The sequence below is a fragment of the Prionailurus bengalensis genome, unplaced genomic scaffold, assembly GCF_016509475.1.
Source record: "Prionailurus bengalensis isolate Pbe53 unplaced genomic scaffold, Fcat_Pben_1.1_paternal_pri Un_scaffold_87, whole genome shotgun sequence".
NCBI lineage: Eukaryota > Metazoa > Chordata > Mammalia > Carnivora > Felidae > Prionailurus > Prionailurus bengalensis.
The window spans coordinates 1-12,250 of NW_025091185.1; the positions used below are offsets into that span (position 1 = coordinate 1).

The 12,250-nt window shown below is 48.7% G+C and overlaps 1 long non-coding RNA gene across 1 annotated transcript; it reads right to left on the reverse strand.

Moving 5' to 3' along the window:
• Positions 1 to 1,976: 1,976 nt before the first annotated feature.
• Positions 1,977 to 9,892, reverse strand: LOC122478547. The gene is made up of 3 exons (XR_006296087.1): positions 9,290 to 9,892; positions 8,862 to 9,033; positions 1,977 to 2,071 (listed from the first exon to the last, which is right to left on the reverse strand). It is a non-coding gene; the product is annotated as an uncharacterized LOC122478547 (long non-coding RNA).
• Between the last annotated feature and the right edge of the window lie 2,358 nt (positions 9,893 to 12,250).

Consider the following 12,250-nt stretch of genomic DNA (forward strand, 5'->3'; position numbering starts at 1 on the left):
AATGACAGAAATCATAAAAGCCCAAGTTGGTTCTATGAAAAAGAAACAAAGCACAAAGTACCAATATCAAGAAGTTCTAAAGCCAATATCACACCAGATGCTGCAGATAGGAGGGATATTAGAAACCAGTTGACACTTATTCCTTTGAAAGTTTGGGAGGTCAGAGCAAATTCCAAGAAAACAAAATGCCTCATCTAAATAGACACAAAGGGGCGCCTGGGTGGCACAGTCGGTTAAGCGTCCGACTTCAGCCAGGTCACGATCTCGCCGTCCGTGGGTTCGAGCCCTGCGTCAGGCTCTGGGCTGATGGCTCAGAGCCTGGAGCCTGTTTCTGATTCTGTGTCTCCCTCTCTCTCTGCTGCTCCCCTGTTCATGCTCTGTCTCTCTCTGTCCCACAAATAAATAAACGTTGAAAAAAAATAAATAAACACAAGAAGATATGGGAAATCAGAAAGATCCTATTTCCACTTAAGAAGGAATCTGCAATGAAAACCCTTCTCACAAGGAAACCCTACACCAGCTGTTGGCCTAGCACTTCTTCCCAAAAGTAAAGAACACACACAAAAACTCTTCTGGGAAAGCACAAGGAGTGCTTCTTCCTACGTTGTTTTAGGAGGCCAGCACGACCTGTAACCCAAACCCCAGCAAGGACAGCGCAAGAGGGTGCAAGGGAACACCCACCACTCTCTTGAATACAACATGCAAGGATCCAAAGCACACGATTTACAAATGGAATCCAGTGAAGAGAGAATGCATAGACATGAGGTTTGATTTATTCTAGACGGGAAAAAGTTGTTTTAAGGTAAACCACAACATTGAAACAAATCACTTGTCCCCAAAATGCACAAAACACATTTCAGATAATTTAGTATTATTATTTCTTTGATGATTGTTGAAAAATCAGAGCAAACTAAAAACAGAGGAGAATTTTCATGTTTTGATCCACCTATCTACCAGTAATGCCACGGAAAGTGTCATATGTAGTGGTAAAATACTGAACTCTTTGGGGCACCTGAGTGGCTTCTAGTCAGTGAAGCGTCTGACCCTTGATTTCAGCTCAGGCCATGATCTCACGGTTCATGAGTTCAAGCCTCGCATCAGACTCTGTGCTGACAGTGCGGAGTCTGCTTGGGATCCACTCGCTTTCCCCCCTCTCACTCCCCTTCCCATGCATGCTCTCTAAATCAATGAAGAAAGAAAGAAACTTTAAAAAATATTAAGTATACAAAACATTAGGAAAACCTTCTCTCTCGTATCTGGAAGGAGACAAGGACACCTACTCTCACCACTTCCATTCAACACAGTACTGGAGGCCCTAGCCAATCCAAGGCAAGAAACATACAAATGGTTATACTATAGGATAGAAACAAAAGAAACTTACCACAAGGCAACACAGAGAGTGTAAGGCAGACATACACAAGAATGTGAAAACCTCTGCCATTCACAGATGTATTCCACACACATAGAAAGAACTCATTCAAATCAACAAAAACCAAAACACACAACCTAAACACCAAGTGGCTTCCAAAAGGCAATTATTATACAAAAGAAACACGTAAGTGGCCAAGACACACACAGGGGCGGGTCCCACGAATACACCCTACCTCCCAGCACCTGAGCCCCAGCAACCAGCTAACACACGAGAAGAAGCAATACCAGGCATCAGCCAGCCTTGAGCTCCCGCACGCTGTTGCTCGTGGGGAACAGACACGTGCCACCACTCACGCCCTGCTCCTCCAAGGCATCCCAATACGATGCATGTGGATCTGCAGGCAGCCTCTGCACAAACCGGAGCACCCACAGGAGAAAGAATAAACCGTGCTGTCCTCACACACTGGGACTTCGACAGCAGGGAGGACCAGCACAGCCACGCAAGGAAAGCAGGTGCATTGTGCACACACAGCACTCAAGGGTTGGCTCAACATGAAGCGAAGAACAAGCCAAAGCCACAGCTGGTGAAAGTCAAGACCGTGGTTACCTTTGGAGGACGTTCGGTGGGAGTCAGTAGGAGGTAGGAAGCACGGTAAGGTTCCATTTCTTCATCCAGGTGGTGGTTCCAAGAATGTGTTCGCTGAGTGAAAGATATGGAAGATCAGCTGAAAGTAGTGGCCTACGATGTTCCAAAAGTCCACCACGTGCCACGCTACTAAGCCGCTCTGTGGGGACAACTCACCTCCAACAGAAGCAAGGAAGCCCCACCCATCTGAGTGCGGAATCAGGAAAGAGCATCCAGACACCCCATGAGCTACCGCCACACCCTCCTCGCCTCCAGCTGTTCATCTGGGGGAGTCCACATCACCTTCCTAAACATAATTGGCCACAAGACACTGAATGCAGAAGCAGCTGGAAGAATAAAGATCTTGCACTAAGCCAATGCCAATGCCAATGCCATGCTTCTACACAGTGTTGGTCTGAAAATGTACGTATTTTTTCCATGAAAGGTATGAGTACGTTAATCTGTACTAATTTATTGTCTTTAAGTGAATTCATCACATCTGAGATGCTCGGATTTGGTTTGGTTTCCTTAATGATTGTTTTTGAGAGAGAGACACAGGGCACGTGAGGGGAGGGGCAGAGGGAGAGGGCCACAGAGAATCTGAGACAAGTCCAGGCTGGCAGCTGGCAGCACAAAGCCCCACATGGGGCTCTAAACCATCAACTGTGAGATCACCATCTGAGCCAGAGTCGGACCCTTAACATAGAGAGCCACCCAGGCGCCTGCTTCAATTCTCGGTTTAACCTCACCACAGAAGAGATCAAGAGACACAACCCCCACACTCAAAGGCTCTCTGGGGCCCTCAATAATCCCCTGATGTCCAAGTGTCCCGACACCACCGAGTCTGAGAAACACTGACCCAGGGATCAAAGGGCACTCTCCCCTTCTTCTCGTCAACTTCCCAATTTCTATAGGGTTTCCCCAGCTCACCAGACTCTCTAGGGCCTGGCCCACAGGACGCAAGGGCCTAAGGTGGCCTTTGTTCGTGGCAGCCGCCTCGGGGGACAGAACGTGTGCAGCCTGTGCGGGGTCAGGGGACGGACAAGGCGGGAAGGTCTCCGACAGCCTCTGCGAGGGCGGGCGGCACACTCCTTACACGACAGCTGCGGCTGAGGCGGGCACCCGGAGAACCTCCCAGAAGCCACTACCGGCAAGGAGAAGGGCCCTTACTGCCTGCCGAGCGGTTAAGCCAGCACTGCCACGGGAGGCGCCCCCACACACACACCCGCCGCCACAGAGCGGCCACCATGACTCACGGGAGCCTGCGGGCGTCCACACGGACAGGCCGGGTTTCCACCCGAGGGTGGCAAAATGCTGTCCCCAAAGTGAGCAGAACCAGGGCACCCTGAGCCACCCGGCCTCTCACGGCTGGCACTGTGGCCTCTGCGGGAGTCCGAGCGGCGCTGGGTCCACCAGAACTCACCTGCCTCGATCAGGACTGTCTTCCAAGAAACAGAGGCCCCAGGGCGACATCCTCCTAGGTGGAAGACTTCTAGCAAGGGAGAAGCCGGATGCTCAGAAGAGCACCTCCCTCGCCCTCCACAGCGCATGCGGGCTCCTACTGCCGGCGAGAGCCGCCGGCCTCCCGCCCACCTCTCCGCCTGGCAAATGCGCTGTGGCGCCAGCACCAAAGGAAACTACTGCATCAGGGCGGAAAGACTACCGGGTGGGACGCTGCACCTGCAGAGACTCCTCAACACGCACCCGCCCCGGACGCACTGGGGTACAACGTCAGAGGCGAAGCCGATCTCAGGTGCGGACCTTGGGCGATGGACACACATCAGCACAGGTTTGGGGCTGTGACAAAGGCCTCGCCCTGGTGGGGGTTTCTGATACCTGCTCAGGGGAGAGGCTGTGCCTCAGTAAGGGCAGGTATGTGTGTGAAATCTCTGGAGCATCCTCTCACATTTGCTAAAACTGCTCTAGAAAAGTAGCCAAGAAGCCAAAACCACCCCCAAAAATATGCATGGGCGGGCCTCCGTGCAGTCATAACCCAAGTCTGTGCTCTTTCCAAGCCCCTCCCCCACCCCCCTCCTCGGCCACCGACAGTGGCTCGGGAGCCTGTAAGAGCCCCGATGCCATTGATGGGCCACGTTTGGGCCAGCTTCGGGACACCCTGGGCTACGTTGCAGCTTCGCTGCTCCTGATTGTCCATATTTCCCAAAGGGCGAGACCCCCCACCCCTTGTCGCTTTTGGAGGACACACTGTGTCCCAGCAAAGCAGCAGTGCTGACTGCCCACCCATAGCTACACTCTGATCCGTGTGAGGTGGCATCTCAGTGTGGTTTTGCTTTGTAGTCCCCTGATGAGGAGTGACTTTGAGCATCTTTTTGTTTTTTCTTGTATTCAATATAATTTATTGTCAAATTGGTTTCCATTCAACACCCAGTGCTCATCCCCACAGGTGCCCTCCTCAATGGCCATCACCCACTTTCCCTTCTCCCCCACCCCCCATCAACCCTCAGTTTGTTCTCAGTATTTAAGAGTCCCTTAGGGTATGCCTCCTTCCCTCTCTGCAACTCGTTTTTTCCCCCTTTCCCCTCCCCTCTGGTCTCCTGTGAAGTTTCTCAGGATCCACATATGAATGAAAACATATGGTATCTGTCTTTCTCTGCCTGACTTATTTCACTTGGCAGAACACCCTGCAGTTCCTTCCACGTTGCCACAAATGGCCAGATTTCATCTTTTCTCATTGCCAAGTAGTATTCCATTGTATATAGAAACCTCATCTTCTTTATCCATTTGTCCATTGACGGGCATTTAGGCTCTTTCCATCATGTGGCTATTGTTGACAACGCTGCTATAAACATTGGGGTACGAGTCCCCTGTGCATCGGCACTCCTGAATCCCCTGAATTCTAGCAGTGCTATGGCTGCGTCATAGGGTAGATCTATTTTTAATGTGGTGAGGAACCTCCACAGTGTTTCCAGAGTGGCTGCACCAGTTTTTCTTGCCACCAACAATGAAAGAGGGTTCCTGTTTGTCCCCATCCTCTTCAGCATCTATAGTGTCCTGATTTGTTCATTTCCGCCACTCTGACCGATGTGAAGTGGAATCTCAGTGTGGTTTTGATTTGTATTTCTCTGATGAGGAGTGACGCTGAGTATCTTGTCACATGTCTGTTGGCCATCTGGATGTCTTCTTTCGAAAAGTACCTATTCATGTCTTGTGCCCATTTCATCACCCGATTATTTGTTTTCAGGTGTGGAGTTTGGTGAGTTCTTTATAGGTGTTTGGATACTAGCCCTGTGTCTGATACGTCAATTGCAAACATCTTTTCCCATTTCATCTGCTGTCTTTTTGTTTTGTTGCTTGTTTCCTTTGCAGTGCAGAAGGTTTTTATCCTGATGAGGTCCCTACAGTTCATTTTTGCTTTTAATTCCCTTTCCGTTGGAGACGTGTCATGTAAGAAATTGCCACAGCTGAGGTCGGAGAGGTTTTGTCCTGCTTTCTCCTCTCGGGTTTTAAAGGTTTCGTGTCTCACATTCAGGTCCTTTATCCATTTTGAGTTCATTTTTGTGTATGCTGTAAGAAAGTGATCTAGTTTCATTCTTCTGCATGTTGCTGTCCAGTTCTCCCAGCACCAGTGCTTAAAGAGTCTGGTTTTTTTCCATTGGATACTCTTTCGTGCTTGGTGGAAGATTAGTGGGCCATACATTTGTGGGTCTGAATCTGGGTTCTCTATTCTGTTCCATTGGCCTATGTGTCTGTTTGTGTGCCCATTCCATACTGTCTTGATGATTACAGGTTTGTAGCAGAGGCTACATTCTGAGACTGTGATGCCTCCTGCTTTGGTGTTCTTCTTGAATATTACTTTGTATATTCGGGGTCTTTTGTGGTTCCATACACATGTTAGCATTATTTGTTCTAGCTTTGGAAAGAATGGTGGCATGATTTTGATGGGGATTGCATCGAAGGTGTAGATTGCTTTGGGTGGTATTGACATTTTAACAATATTCATTCTTCGAAACCATGAACATGGAATGTTTTCCCATTTCTTTGTGTCTTCTTCAATTTCCTTCATAACCCTTGTATAGTTTTCAGCATACAGAACTTTTATATCTTTGGATTGGTTCATTCGTATTTTTAGGTTATTGATAGGTATTTTATGGTCCTGGTGCAACTATGAACATGATCAGTTTCTTTACTTCTCTTTCTGTTTCGTTGTTATTGGTATAGTAAATGCGATGGGTTTCTGTACATTGCTTTTGTACCCTGTGAGTTTGCTGAATTGATGTATCAGTTCGAGGAGACTTTTGGTGGATTCTGTCAGGTTTTCCAGGTAGAGTGTCATGTGGTCTGTGAAGAGTGAACGTTTGACTTCATCTTTGCCATTGTGATGCCATTTATTTCATTTTGTTGTCTGATTGCTGGTTCTGGGAATTGCAAAACTATGTTCAACAACAGTGGTGACAGTGGACATGCCTGTCATGTTCCTGATCTCTGGGGGAAATTTTTCAGTGTATCCCCAGGAGAATTATATTAGCTGTGGGCTGGTATCATACGTTGGCTTTTATGATGTTTACATATGTTCCTTCTATTCTGACTTTCTTGAAGGTTTTTATTAAGAAAGGATGCTGTGTTTTTTCAAATGCTTTCTCTGCCTGTATTGACAGGATCATGTGGTTCTTGCCTCTGATTTTCTTAATGTGATGTATCCTATTGGTTGATTTGCAAATATTGAACCAGCCCTATAGCCCAGATAGGAATCCTACTTGATCATGGTGAAAAATTCTTTTCATATGCTGTGCGTTTGATTTGCCAGTATCTTGTTGAGAATTTTTGTATTCTCATTCATCAGGCATATTGTCTTGTAGTCGTCTTTTTTTTTTTTTTTTTTTTTTTTTTTTGCTGGGTCTCTGTCTGGTTTGGGAATCAAAGTAAAGCTGGCTTCATAGAATGAGTCTGGAAGTTTTCCTTCCATTTCTATTCTGTGGAACAGCTTGAGAAGGATAGATATTAACTGCTTGAGATGTCTGATGGAATTCCCCAGGGAAGCATGTGGTCCAGAAAATGAGATAAATCTTAGGATGCAATGACTAGGACAACCTCCTGGCAAGCTGATGGTCTCAGGAATAAGATATGGATAGATATGAAACACCTAAGGGTACGGCAAAGGGAAGCCTCCGTCATCTACCGTGGGAACCCAAAGGCAAGATGCCTGTGTTATTACCTTAGAAATGAGGGAAAGCTTCTGGAGTTCACTGTTTTCCCTTGCCATCCTATCAGTGGATAGAGAAGACAGTGATTCCAAGGTAACAGGCTTGTGCTGCAGGCTAAGCTCAAATGTTTGGAACAGGGCTTGGATGCAGTAGTTCATGAATGGTCTCTCTCTGTGCTAAGCAGTCCTCGAGAATACTGTCCATGGTGAACCAACAGTTCTTGAGAGTAAAAGCATCTTTAATGGCCAGGGAGGTACCAGCCACCCAAACACCAAGTACTCTCAGGAAGGCAATCCTTCCTTTGGGATCTCAGAAACTGATTGATCTTGGTTATCACAGAGCAGATTCAGAACTCGTTAGGAGAGGCCGGCACTCACTATGCAGGGGACAGCCTCATTGCATTACATGAGATCACGACATGGTTATCGGGTCACGGCCTGGGAGGGGTGCTGAGCGTTTCGACCCAGGGCGCTTGGACTCCAGATATACTTGGGAGGGAGAGTGTCAGCTCCCAGGGCGCAGCCCTCCCTAGAAGCTGGGGGATTGTGCTTCTCCCTCAGGTTGGGCGGTGTGTCGTGTGACGAGCGTGCCTGGAAGATGCACTCCTGTGCGTCCCCCAGATCCACAGGCTCTCAGGATGGCCCCTTGAGCAACCTCAGCAGCAGTAGCAGTAGCCAGGACTCGCTGCACAACGCCCCCCAAAAGAAGGTCATCAGTCTTCCGTGCGCTGCTTGCTAGGTAAGAAACAAAAGGTCCACCCCGGCCACGCTAGTGACAAGCCCACCTGAACAGGTTGGTGTCCCTTGCATGGCTCCCGCATGAGTGAGGTCTTACCAGCATCATTCCTCTAGATCCGCAGTCACTCGACCTGCAGACCCCTTCCCCTGTCGGGAGACCTTCACGTGGCTGTTGACACCCCCCGCTTCCCATTTCATCACTCTGCTTCCCCACAGCCACTGAATTGGAGGTTGAAAACCCTTCCACAGTGCCCTGGGACCCAGCAAATTGGGCGGACAAGCTGATAAACACAATAAACTTTAAAAAATAAGCATTGTGGTATTTGTCATGTTGCTGAGCAGTTCTCAGCTGTACCTGGTTTTGAAGCAGTGGTTGTTTGTTCAATGTTCTATATAGCTGCAAATAGGTTATATCTCCTCCACAGTGAACCCGAGGCCCGTATTAAAGTATGGTTCCTGGAGGACGTAGAGCACGTATGAAATCTGGAAAGGACTCACGTGGATTCCCAGTCCACCTTGAGAAGTTGTGCAGGGAGGGCGTGACCCCAGAGCACTTGACTCTGAGCCTGGCTCCTGCACAGATGAGTTTGGGGCTCTGGGGAAGCTACATATTAGCATTCCTGTGCTTCCGTTTAATCACCTGTTAATAGGAACAGTGGGAGCACTTCCGTCACATGGCTTTTAGGAGTGCCTGCATCTAAATATCCACGAGATACTTTGATCACAGAAGCTCCATCACATTATGTGTAACTGCAGCCCCTGTGAGGACATGGTCACCAGCATTCAAACTGTCATTCATCTGGTGGTCTCTCTGGCGTATTCACTAGGCTGCCCTCCTTTTTCCTTCCCCTGTAGTTTTTGAGTTTCTCTTAAATAGACTCTGACCTTTGCAATCTATTCAGTACCACTTTTTTTAACTGGTCTTGATTCTGACAACGAGTAACAGCAGTGGGTTTCGTTTCTTACCAAGCAGCGGACGCGTTGTGATGCCCGGGATGGGGGCCCAGAGGAGTGGTGCGGGCATATCTTTCTGGGACTTTCCACTGCAGAGCAGGTCGCATGTGGGTTCAGCGTGTCCCAGAGCTGAGTTAAGTGGATGAAGGAGGCAGGTTGAGACCACATCCCAGTGATCCGACAACTGAAAAATAAAAGTGAGCCCTCTTCAACAGAAGAGGTGGTTTGCAGTTTAGTGGGGTGGAGCAGGAGGTGGGCCAAGGGGGGACATTGGAGATGGTGGGACGACGGGACGGGGCCTTGAGCCGGGGAAGAACTCAGTGGGCTCTGTGATACACCGGACAGCAGGCAACGCATGTGGCCACTCTTCAGGGCCCGTGTGCCTATGAGGTCTGGAGTGGGGTGTCTCACGTCCACACTGGGTCCACAGGGCCCCTTACCGCTAGAGGCCATTTCCCCTTCAGCCCCCGGACTTGTCCGTTGGTTTCTCTTTCCGTCTGCCTCAATCAGTCTCCTTCTCAGAACTCGTAATAAGGATCATGACTGGCACACTCAGTTGTACTTCAGTTGAAATGCCGTTATTTCTGTTACTGCTCACAATTCCGTAGGAACCCTCAGGCTTTTGGTTCCCTGGGCATGGAAATTTGTAGAAACTGTTTAACAGTGGTCTGATTTGAATGTCCCTATGTTTGAAGTGTATAAAAGTGTTTTACAATAACTTGGATTGTTGCCACCTTGCTGTATGCAATTTGATACTGAAAGTAGATCTTTTGCTCCTGCAACCATGCTGGAAAATTCTGTCCCTTAGATGTTGCTGATGTGTTTTCTTTCACATCCTTATGCTTTCTGTAATGAAAACACTAAGATTCGTGGTAATGCCTTCTGGATGTCCCACCCCACTGCTCCCCGAAATGTGTATTTTTGCAAGTTGAGAGGTAACAAAAAGTGTGGGTTGGCTGCTTTCTGCGTGGAGCCTGCTTTGGGTCCTCTTCCTCCTTTCTCTCTGCCCCTTTCTCCTCATACACACTCGTTCTCTCTCTCTCTCTCTCTCTCTCTCTCTCTCTCTCAAACTCTAAAAACAGGGGCGACTGGGTGGCTCAGTCAGTGAAGCATGTGAGTCTTGGTTTCGGCACAGGTCATGTTCTCACACTTGGTGAATGTGAGCCTTGCATTGGGCGCAGAGGTGACAGTGGGAGTTTGCTTAGGATTCTCTCTCCCCCGAACTCTCTGCCCCTGCTCCACTCTTGCTGTTTCTGTCTCTTTCAAAAATGAAAAAAAAAAGTATAAAAAATAAATAAATAAACCAATTAGCTATTGAGGAACCAACAGTTTCACAGAGGTGAGGAGTTTGGTTTCTTTCGTTTTTGCTATTTGACACTGATAGTCTTCAGAAATATTTTTGACATCATAACACGCTGGCTGCAGCCTGGGAATAGAGCCTGTAAGTTGTGTTTTGGGGGTAGCTGGATATCTCACTGCAATCCAGGGCCCTGTGGTCTGGGGGAATGTTTCAGTTATTTATTTGAAAAGACACAAAACGTTGCATTCTCCTACAAAACCAGGACTGATTTCCTCCCACACCACCACTTAAGACTGTCGTCATTGCCATAAGAACGAACACATGCTTGTGAGGAGAACAGGGCAAGGGCAAGGGTGCTGTGGGACTGTCCCAGCGTGTGGCACTGTCTGCAGCTTAAAGACTATTTGGAAAACGAAAAGGTAGTATCTTCCATGGCAGGGAGGTGATTTCACATAGACAGTGGAGCAGGCCCAGGCAGCCCAGGACTCTGCTGACTTGTGCCCGGTCAGGGTCCTGGCACAAGTGTGGCCCTGTCTCCCGTTACCCCCTGGGGCTGCCTTCTGGGCAGGGGGCCCGATGGCTGTCAGGAATGGGGGTAAATACCTGTAAACAAAATTGCAGAGCGAGGTCATTTTAAAGGGCTGGTAACTTTAGTATACACTTTTGTTTTTTAATTTCCAATCAGTCTGGATTTCTGGATGATGACAAAACTTTAGGAAGGCACCTTCTTGGAGAAAACAATGTAGACCAAAGGACATTTGTGACTTAGCTGCTGGGTCAGCAGAGACTCTCCCTGCAGACTTCTGGGTCACTTCCTCTCTGTCCTCTATGCAGCCAAAGAAGATGCAGCTGGTCGTCGGTCCGTGACATGCTGACCTGCCTCAGCCCCTCGGCGACGGCACCACGGGAGGCTCTTTGACTGGAATGTGAACAATGGTGGAGAATGGCCGACTTCGTACGTAACAAGGCTGTGGCCCTCTCAGGCTTCAATGGTCTAAGATGACTCCTAACTTCTGCTTATCTGCTTGAATATTAGTGTGCTCTTCCACCTACTACAGCTAGGCATCGTGGGTGTCCTCAGTGCGTGGGCTCTATCAGAGCCTAGTCCTGGGGGCCTGGGCAGCTTGCCTGGAGTGACCTGCAGAACCTGGGAGCTGAGGCCATGGCAAGCCTGGGCGGGGGGGACCTGGGCCCGTCCTCCCCCCACCATGCCCCACGCCCACCCTGAGCTCCCTGGCACCCGAACTCTCAGAAGACCAATCAGGAAGCACTGGGCTCCCACCGCAGGGCAGGGTGCTGCGTGTGCACCCAGGAGGAAGGCGCGAGACCCTGGAAATAATGTAGTGCAACTCTAATAAAGGTCTTACTGTTCTTACGGAAATCAATGTTTTACATTTCTTTTTTGAACCAGTTTCAAGAGTGGACCTCATTCTCCATTCTTAGATTTTGCTTAAGTTTTTTATGTTTATTCATTATTGAGAGACAGAGACACAGAGCATGAGCATGGGAGGGGCAGAGACAGGAGAAGACACAGATTCCGAAGCAGCCCTCACGAGGCCACCTCAGGAGGCTCTGGCACAAGATCCCTCATAGTTCAGGCGACTCTGGGATGGTTCCTTCCCTCCCCGCCACAGAGAGCTTATGGCCATTGGGTCAAGGGATGGACGCCCTGACCCGTGGGCCTTGTGTGGAGGGCACAGCTGACAATCGCTGGGATTTCCTCTTCCTGTACTGTCTCTCCCACCAGGGCCGATCGTTTACTACTGTGAAGGATACATAGTTTCTTTCTGTGGAGTAAGACTTCCCTTCTCCTTTCTGTCAGGGCATAGTAAGGTCATTCTGTGTCTTCCTGTTCAGAACCTTTGCTGGCTGATCTTTAGTTTCTGCACCTCCTAGTCCTTAGTGTTAAGTGTGAGGTTTGGAACAACAAAGTGCTTCCCTGCGTTTTACATCTAAGATTCTGTTTTTTCCCCACCAAAGCTGGGCAAGCCTTCGGCATCTGAGAGTTTCTGGAAACAGACCAATTCCCCACGGGTACATTAGGTTGCACATGATTTATTAAAACTTGATTTGGTGAATCCAATTATGCTTAAAAAAGAAA